Source organism: Silene latifolia, chromosome 1, assembly GCF_048544455.1.
Source record: "Silene latifolia isolate original U9 population chromosome 1, ASM4854445v1, whole genome shotgun sequence".
Classification (NCBI taxonomy): Eukaryota; Viridiplantae; Streptophyta; class Magnoliopsida; order Caryophyllales; family Caryophyllaceae; genus Silene; species Silene latifolia.
In genome coordinates, this window is record NC_133526.1 from 66,142,200 (window position 1) to 66,151,429 (window position 9,230).

Sequence of the window (9,230 nt, forward strand, 5' to 3'; positions counted from 1 at the left end):
AGTTTGTTCGATGAGCACTCAAGCGGCATATCTTGGAAGGCAAAGTGAAAGATCTAGCATCATTGGTGAGCCACCCATAGTTGGTGTCAAGAGGATTATGCTTGACCCACTTATACTTGTTAATCATGGCATCCATGTCAATGCGATGACCCCCTTTGATCGCCACATAAGTATTATCCTTGTTGAAATTTGGATCAAAGTGCTTGGCAAAGAGAGTAACTAGACCTCCATTTACGATAAAAGCGGTGCCTTCCTTTCCACAGTCAATATTGAGCCATCTTTCCACCAAAAGCCTTAGAGCATTGTAAAGCTTGGTGAATTCCCTTCCGACATTTAAGGCCGACTCAAGTAGAACACAATCGAGCTTTGTAAAGTGATTAGTGTCTTTTCTTGCAATTATAGTATTCCCGATGACCTTGTACCACACTCTAATGCCCGGATGGTGGACTAATAGAGCGCGACAAGCATGAAAGTTCTCAAATTTCTTCCCGAAAATCGCCTCCCAAAGAGGAGCGAGGTCATATTTTTCGGGCATCTTATGATAATAAGGTGTATCACTAAGACCTAATGCTTTACTCAAAACATCAAAGGTGATGCGCCTATTCACATTGGCAAGGCGAAACTCGATGTATGTTCTAGTCTCTACCTTAGTCACTTTCAATGAACTTAAGAATTCCAAGGTAAGGGAGGGGTGTGTCAATTCTCTTGTAGTGAACAATTTTCCCAACCCCATGGCTTCAAAGAAGGCTTTTGTTTGTTCAAGGACACCCAATTTGTTCAAGGCATCTTCACATATGAATTTGGTGGGTAGAATGGCTTCCTTAGCATACTTGGCAAATGTATCCCTATGGGAGTTAGAAATGAAAATTATTTCCGGATAGTTTGATAATTGAGCAATTTCCGGAGTTGTTGATGTTGTTGCTTCCAAGGGAGGATTTTGTTGTTGTTGAACTTCCAAGTTTGCATTAGCAACCACCATAGCCATTGAAGCTTTCTTTGCTTGAAGGCATTGTTGCCTTTTTTAGAGTGCCTTTGCCTTGAGTGCCTTTGTTGATCCTTTTGTTCTTGCCATCGATGATTATACCAAGAAAAGATTGAAAATCTTCAATTTCCAATTATACCCAAATCGATTTTAAGATGAAAGGATTTGCCTTTATATTTCAAAAATCGACTCAAAGGTTGAAGATTTTGGTACTTGGATTGATTATTGTTGTAAAAGGAGTGATTAATTGTTGTTGTAAGGAAGTTTGAATTTGATTTTGTTGAATTTGGTTGAGGACATCTTGTTTTTGGTGATGGAGAGGATGAGGGTTTTGGGGTTTTGGGTAGTGTTTGAATGTATGAATGAATGAATGAATGTGGTAAGGGGTATTTAAAACACCTGAAATTTCAAAACTGCAAGGGGAAGACGAGCGGATTCCCTTCGGGACGCTCGGATTCTGCTCAATTTGGGTTCAGGAAATCTCGCCTAAAGACGAGCGTCTTTCAGTGAAGACGAGCGGATTTCTGCAATTCAGGACGAGCGGATTCCCTTAAAGACGAGCGGATTCTGTTACAGCAAATTTGGTTGTTCTGCACTGGCAAAAGACGAGCGTCTTCTTGCAAAGACGAGCGGATTCTTTCAGACGAGCGTCTTCTCAGCTGGGACGCTCGGATTCTCTAACAGTCCCAAATTTTCAATTTTGCAGCTCATTTGGACGGACGGATTCTTCCACGGACGCTCGGATTCCCATAAGACCAGCGGATTACCTATAGGGATGCTCGGATTCCAGCTAGTCTACCTGGATTCAGTTCCATCCGTGCACTTGCATATCCCGTGTCATTTTCATTCTTCAAATCCCGTGTTTTTCATTGTAGGGGCACTACAAAGGCATGAATAACCTAGGCAATTGCTATCCCAACACTAAGCTAAAGCACTACACATCAATAAAATCATTAGTCCCTCCCTCACTTCTCTCAAAAATGATAAATATATTGATCAAGGCATAAAAATCCGAAAATGACAAAAATGCAATGTAAGAATTAAAATGCAAGTTAGGGAGTTAGAAATATTTACAAATGGTGGTTTGGAGAGGACTCCACCAAACTCTCATCCTTAGTGAGATGTCATGGGGGCATGTCCAAGGTGTTGTTGATGTTACTCAACACCTTGAAAAAGTAGTCAAAAGCTTGTTCATTGTCATGATAAAGATCCTCAATAGATCTTTGCACTTGTTGTCCTTCATGTTGGTCTTGATTGATAGCATTACCAATATAGGGATTGAAAATCCCTTCAAACTCATCGTCCCAAAGACCGCAAACTTCATCTACTTGGTCACTAAAGATCTCTTGAGTTGATAGAGACAACTCTCCCACTTTCTTGTCTTGGCCAACAAGGCCATCCTCTTCATTGCTTGACTTTGGTGAGCTTTCCAAGCTCTCTTTGTCACAATTCACTTGCTCTTTGAATGGAGCATCATCAACTTTCTTTTTCCATTGGAATTCCGACTTCTTCCTATCATCCTTCCGGCTATAATGATCAACCATAAAACATGGGTCATGCAAACGGGGAGCTCTCATGGTCTTGTCAAGATTGAAAGTTATGCTCTCATCTCCCACTTCTAGAGTTAGCTCTCCATGCTTCACATCTATCACCGCACCCGCGGTTTGCAAGAAAGGTCTACCTAGAATGATTGGAATATTGGAGTCTTCTTCCATGTCAACAATGACAAAGTCCACCGGGATGAAAAATTTCCCAACTCTTACGGGAACATCTTCCCATATCCCTAATGGTGTCTTCGTCGATCTATCGGCCATTTGGAGTGTGATATTGGTGCATTTAAGCTCTCCCATTCCTAACCTTTTACTCACCGAGTACGGCATAACACTCACACTAGCCCTTAGATCACATAAGGCTTTGTTGATCGTGGTGTCGCCAATGGTACACGGTATTGAGAAGCTTCCCGGATCTTTAAGTTTTGGAGGTGAACTCCCTTGAAGTATTGCACTACTCACCTTAGTGAAGGCGATGGTCTCAAGCTTCCGGATCGACTTCTTTTTTGTAAGGATGTCCTTCATGTATTTTGCATAGGCCGGCACGTGATTGATTAATTCCGTGAAAGGAATCGAGACTTCTAAATTCTTCACAATCTCCATAAATTTTCCAAGTTGGTCATCAAATTTGGGCTTGGCTTGACGACTTGGAAAAGGAAGTCTAATCACAATGGGCTCCTTCTCCTTGGCCTTGTCTTCATTTTTCTTTTAAACTTCTTCTTTTGATGGTTCTCCATCCTTGGAGTTTTGCACAACTTCTTCTTTGTCACTAGCTTCCACAACTTCATCCTCAACTTGCTTCTTTGGTGCTTCATACCTCGTACCACTTCTCAAGTGAATGGCACTAACCGTTTCATGTCTTGGGGGATACTTTGAGGTGCTAATTGCCCCTTTTGTCTTTGTGAGCTTGAAGATGCTAGTTGAGTCAATTGGGTTTCCAACATTTTGGTGTGGGCTAGGATGTTGTTGATGGTGATTTCCTTTGCTTGACTATCCTTTTGCATTTGAGTGAAAAACTCTTGTTGATTCTTTTGCATTTGGAGGACTGCTTTTTGAACATCAAAACCTTGGTCATTTTGTTGATTGTATGGAGTTTGATTTTGGTAACCTTGGTTTTGGTTGTAAAAGGGTCTTTGATTTTGGTTTCTCATGGGAGGTGGGGTGTATGTTGGTTGAGGGTTTTGAACATTTTGGCTTTTGTATGAGAGATTTGGGTGGAATTTGGTGTTTTCATTGAAATAATTGGAATAAGGGGTACCACTCTTGTATGCTTGAAAAGCATTCACTTGTTCATTTGTTCCCCTACATTCACTTTGGTCATGTCCCAAAGTTCCACAATTCTCACATATCCCACTTGGGATTGATGAAGATGCCGTCATGGCATTAACATGATGCTTTGGTGATTTTGAGGCTTCTTCAAGTCTAGCCATAGCTTTTTCAAACTTCAAATTGATGGTATCAATGTGAGCACTAAGTTGAGCACCCAATTGAGTAATGAAGTCCACTTCATGCTTTCCTCCTCTAGTAGCCTTGCGAGGTCTACTATATTGTGAGTTATGGACCGCCATTTCCTCAATCTTGTTCCAAGTTTGATTATCGTCAACTTCGGTGAACATTCCATTTGATCCCATGTTAAGAATGTTTCTTGAGTCTTGATAAAGACCATTCCAAAATTGTTGTACCAAGAACCACTAGCTAAGTCCATGATAAGGACATGAGCGACAAATTCCCTTGAATCGCTCCCAAGCTTCATACAAAGATTCTTCATCTCTTTGCTTAAAGCCCGTGATTAAGGAAATGAAATTTGTATTAAGACTTGATTAAAAGTTGATTACAAGATTAAAGAGAGATTTGATTGATATTAACTACACTAAAGATTGCTAAGAAGAACATGCTAATCTAATTAGACTAATGGGGTATTTATAGTGGGGATTAGTTACATAAATTAGGGTTTACTAAGGGCTTAAATGACGATTAAGTCCTTGAGGAATCGCCGGTCTCGAGAGAGACTCCGGTCTCCTTTTCGCCGGTCTTTGGAAAAATATGCACATCCTTCATAAAACATGTAAAAGACGAAATAGCTGTCACACAATCCGAGCGTCCAGGGCACGGGACGGGCGGATTGTGGAGGTTATGGCCGAGCGGATTCTTGGGGTGGACGGGCGGATTGTGGTGGATTTGGCCGAGCGTCCAGCTGAGGAAGACGCTCGGATTGCCTATCTTGGACGGGCGGCTTGTGGACAATCCGCTCGGATTGTCTTACAGCTTCTTCCTTTCTTCCTTTCTTTTCATAAAATCCTTGAGGATTTCCTCAGAGATGCAAGGATCTTTTCTCATCATTGCCCATCTACTATAGTATGTACAAAGGCCTTCTAGTCTTGTCTTCTCTTTGATGCTTGGTCATTGAATTCAATCAATTTAGCTCTATTTTGCCATGAAAATGCAAGGTTTGCACTCCTTTCCTACCAAGGAAACAAAACCTCAAAGAATATGCAAAACAAAGGACTAAAGACAATAAATGACCCAAATATGCACTAAAAAGCATGGGAAAAAGGCTAACTCGAAAACTAATTATGCTCAAATTATGGTCACATCAGTGGCCCCTGGAACAGGCTCAAGGTTGTCACCTTTCATGGGAGTGGGGGTGCCCTAGTAAACTCAGCCTCTGAATCAGCCACGAGTTTGTGATAAAACAGCGGGAATAGGACCTTGACTGGGACATCAGAAGTGTTAGGAGCTATGACAGACTCTGACTCTGACTCAGACTCAGATTCTTCTTCACTTCCCTCTTTGAACATAGGGCCTTCTCCGGTTGTGATCTTGAGAATGCGGCCTTGGCGATCAGTCCACTTGACGGTCTTCCTCCAGCCTTGTGTAGCTTTCTCCAGGTCAGTATCGGAGATCAAGGCGGTCGGTCAAAATTGTTGTCCTTCAGGGCGATGTTGATGATGTCCTCATAGTCGAGGTACTTGATGTTATCCTCTACAAAGAGGAGAGTGACAGCTTGTCCGTCGAGGCATGAGGACGGCTTAGACTCAGTTGATGCAGCTTCGATGTTGTCGGGGATGAAGTAGGAGTCCTGGAAGACTTCTACACCCGGGTACTTGGCCTTGGCCACAAAGTCATAGATCGGCTCCGGAAAGCCATGGTAGAGCTCGGACTCTCCCTCGGGGACAAAGTATCCATTGAGGGTCAGATGATAGGGACGGAGGATAACTCCGTACTTCTTGCGCTTCCGAACTAGGAGGTTCATCTCCTGGATATCTTCATCGGTAGGTCATAGCCCAGTCCGAAGGGAATGTTGGGGACCTTAGTCTGTTTTAAGGGAGGTAAGGTGCTCTTCAGTGGATTGAGGGGTAGACCCGGGACGTAACCCTGGCGCATCAGAATGCGGTTGATTGTGTGGTTGGCAAACGGGTCACAATCAAAGGGTTTTGATTCGTCAGTTATGGCCTTTACAGCTTGGAATCCCCACATTTCATTATCATCCTCCTCAATGGCTTGGGAGGCTATTCTCTTTCTCATGACGGCTTTGATCAGGGAAGCAGGAATTGTGATCGTTTTCCCGTTAAAGTGGACCCTGATTTTCTGGTGGAGAGTTGAGGTAACTGCCTTGACGGCGTGAATCCAGGGACGTCCCAGGAGCATATTGAAGGAGGCGTCGATGTCGACCACCCCAAACCGGTTTGCCTTTCCAAAGGGTCCGGTTGCGACAGTTAGAGTGATAAGCCCTGCGACCTTGCGACGAGTGCCGTCATAAGCGCGTACTCCTTGATTTGTCGGGACCAAATCAGCTTCCTTAATACCCAGTTTGTGAGCCGTCTTGAGGGGAATGACATTAACTGTGGACCCGTCATCCACAAGGACCATGGGTACATTCTTCTTGAGGCATTGTACGGTAATGTACAGGGCAAGATTATGATTGGCTCCGAAGGGAGGGATATCCTCGTCAGAGAAGACGACAGGTTGTTCAAGTCAGGGGCGTCCCTTGTCATGTGTGCCACTATTTCTTCAGCGGAAGAGGTGGAGGGCACAGTTAATTTTCCCAAGGCTTGTAGCAAAGCCTGCCGATGCTCAAAGGATGTCGCGATCAGTTGCCAAATTGAGATTTCGGCTTTTGCCTTCTGAAGCTGTTTGAGGATTGAATTCTCGGGAGCCTTTGGTTGAGTGTCCATGTCTGGGACAGCTTGGTCATTCGTTGTTGGAACGACCGTTGGATTGTTCGGGTTCTTATAGGGGCGTCCGGACCGGTTAAGGTGACCGATCTCCTTCGCCTGCTTCCCTGGGATGATATAGACATCCTCAACATCATCTCTCAAGATGCCATTAATTTTCAAAATCCGAGGGTACCTTGGAGGGGTATTCCTCGGTGGGCAGTTTTTGTGAGGGACATTTTTGTGGGGGTGATTCTTGTGAGGGTAGTTATTGTGAGGCTGATTATTATGAGGGTGATTATCGTGAGGTGCATGCCAAAATGGTCGCAGGAGCAATCCATCTTGGTGAGGGTAGTTTTGGGTGTTCGGGGGACTCTCCCTCGGGCGTGGTGGTGGAGGATTGAAGATAAGTCGACGGTAGGCATCGTCAAGTCGGGTGATCCTTTCGGAGAGACTGGCTATGGCTTCCTCAACCTGTTGGAACATGGAGAGCATAGTGGCGGCACTGAACACAAATACCCTATCCGAGGGATATTTCTCCAAGGCATTCACCTCGTCATCAACTGGCAGGATGAGGAGTGAGCAGTCCGGAGTTGGCTCATCGTTGGAGATAGCGTGGATTCCCAGAGGGTTTGTTTTGTTGTTTGGCTTAGTCGGCGAGGGTAAAGGTAATTCCCCTTTCTCAATCATGTCTTGGATGATGTGCTTGAGTTTGAAGCAGGTTTCTGTGTCATTCCCTTTCCCTTGATGGTACTGACAATAGGCATTAGGGTTCCAGAAGCGGGATTTCTTAGCATCGGTCGGATCCGGGGTGGGTCCGATTGGTTGTAACTTCCCTTGGTCCATGAGCCTTTTCAAGGCGCTTGCATAAGTTGACCCTATATTAGTGAACACTCTCTGGGGGCGCTCAGTTCTCTTAGCGGTTGGTTCAACGAGGTTGACCTCATCAATCTTGTTTATCTGGCCATAAGGGCGAGATCCGGTTGATGTGGATCCCTGGTAGCCTCTACCGGTGGTTTTGGCTAAGACACCTTTTCGGAGGTCGTCTTCAATGCGTGTCCCGAGGATTTGTAGATCCTGGAAGGTCTTGATGTTTTGGTACCTCAGTAAGTTGGCATACACTGGGCGGAGATTATTGACGAATTTTTCTACCAAGGTTGACTCACTCGGCTTGCTGACCAGCTGAGTACTTACCCTCCTCCAACGGGTTAAGAACTCGGTGAATCCCTCCTTGTCATTCTGGGTTAGGACCTCAAGAGTACGGGTATTGGCTTGGATTTCAACATTGTTGGCATATTGCTTGGCAAATTCAACTGCGACCTCATCCCAGGTAGTGAGGTTCTTCGGATCAAGGGAGTAGTACCATTGGCGAGGGATCGGTTCCAAAGAGGATGGAAAGATCCGGGTGAAAAGCTCCTGTTTAACCCCTTTTATGGCCATGTAGTCTTTGAAGGCTTGGATATGATTGAGTGGATCCTCCACTCCCTTGAACTTGGGCACATCAGTCAGGGTAAAGTTATCGGGTAGTTGATCCCCAACAGGTTCAAACCTTTAGTTGTTCTCAAGATGGATATTGTTACCCCGGGCTAGGAGTTGTTCTTCCAAGAGCTTGAGCCTCTTCTCGGTTTCAGTCAAAGGCGGAGTGTTATATTCTCCAGCTTCCTTGTTTTCCAGGGTGTCGATACGGGTCTCGACACGATCCAGGGTGACCTTAAGAGCAGTGAGTAGGCTGGCTAGCTGAGCAGTTGACATCTCTGTTGTTATCATTGTTGTTGTTGGACGAAGTCGAAGACGGGGCCATGGCTCTGAGGCAGAAAAACGACTCACATTACAACTCGATCCGACACGGCTCAAAGACTGAACGCAGACAACACGAAGGACGAGACAAAGAGCAGACTCAACAAGACGAGGGTGACCGTGTGTGGTTCCCCGGTGCTGACTCGATTTATGACGTGACGGTGTTGACCGAACTTTTAACATGAGTCCAATGTAACGGCGTGACGCCATTGGACAAGTCTCGTGGTGAGACGACTCATAATTAAAGACCCATAAGTACGTTTGCTTCGACTCGATAGACACGAGGCGGAATTCGAGTGGTGGACTGAAGTTTTCGAAAATAGAAATTTTCAAAAAGATTCATTTGCCGCTTTATGGACAGCTTCCGAAGATAGAGATCTCCGCAAGTCGGTCAGTTGAAAGGGTTGTCTTAAGTTTATTTGCAAACGACGGTTTTGAGTTTGAATTGGTTCGGAAAACAATGCACTGTTTTCCAAGACGGTTCTTTGAAATTCAAAATTGTATGTTTTGAAAATCGAGTTTGAAATGTTTGAGGAGGTCTCGAGGACGGTGCATGGTCCTCGGGATCTCGAAAGTGTCTCGAGAAAAAGGGTGTGTGCTTTTCTCGGGTTTTGAAAGAGCCATTGTCGGCGCGAAACGGGTTAAAATCCGTGTCTAGACGCAGCGATTATAACGGCATGAAAAGGTGATTTGAAATGGTTGTAGAAAACTGAGTTTGAAAATCGTCATTACGACGGCCTAGAAAGG

The 9,230-nt window shown here is 44.6% G+C and overlaps 1 non-coding gene across 1 annotated transcript; it reads left to right on the plus strand.

Annotated features, from left to right (window-relative positions):
• The first annotated feature begins 4,230 nt into the window (after positions 1-4,230).
• On the plus strand, positions 4,231-4,337 carry LOC141619003 (small nucleolar RNA R71). The gene has a single exon (XR_012531560.1). It is a non-coding gene; the product is annotated as a small nucleolar RNA R71 (small nucleolar RNA).
• Positions 4,338-9,230: the final 4,893 nt, after the last annotated feature.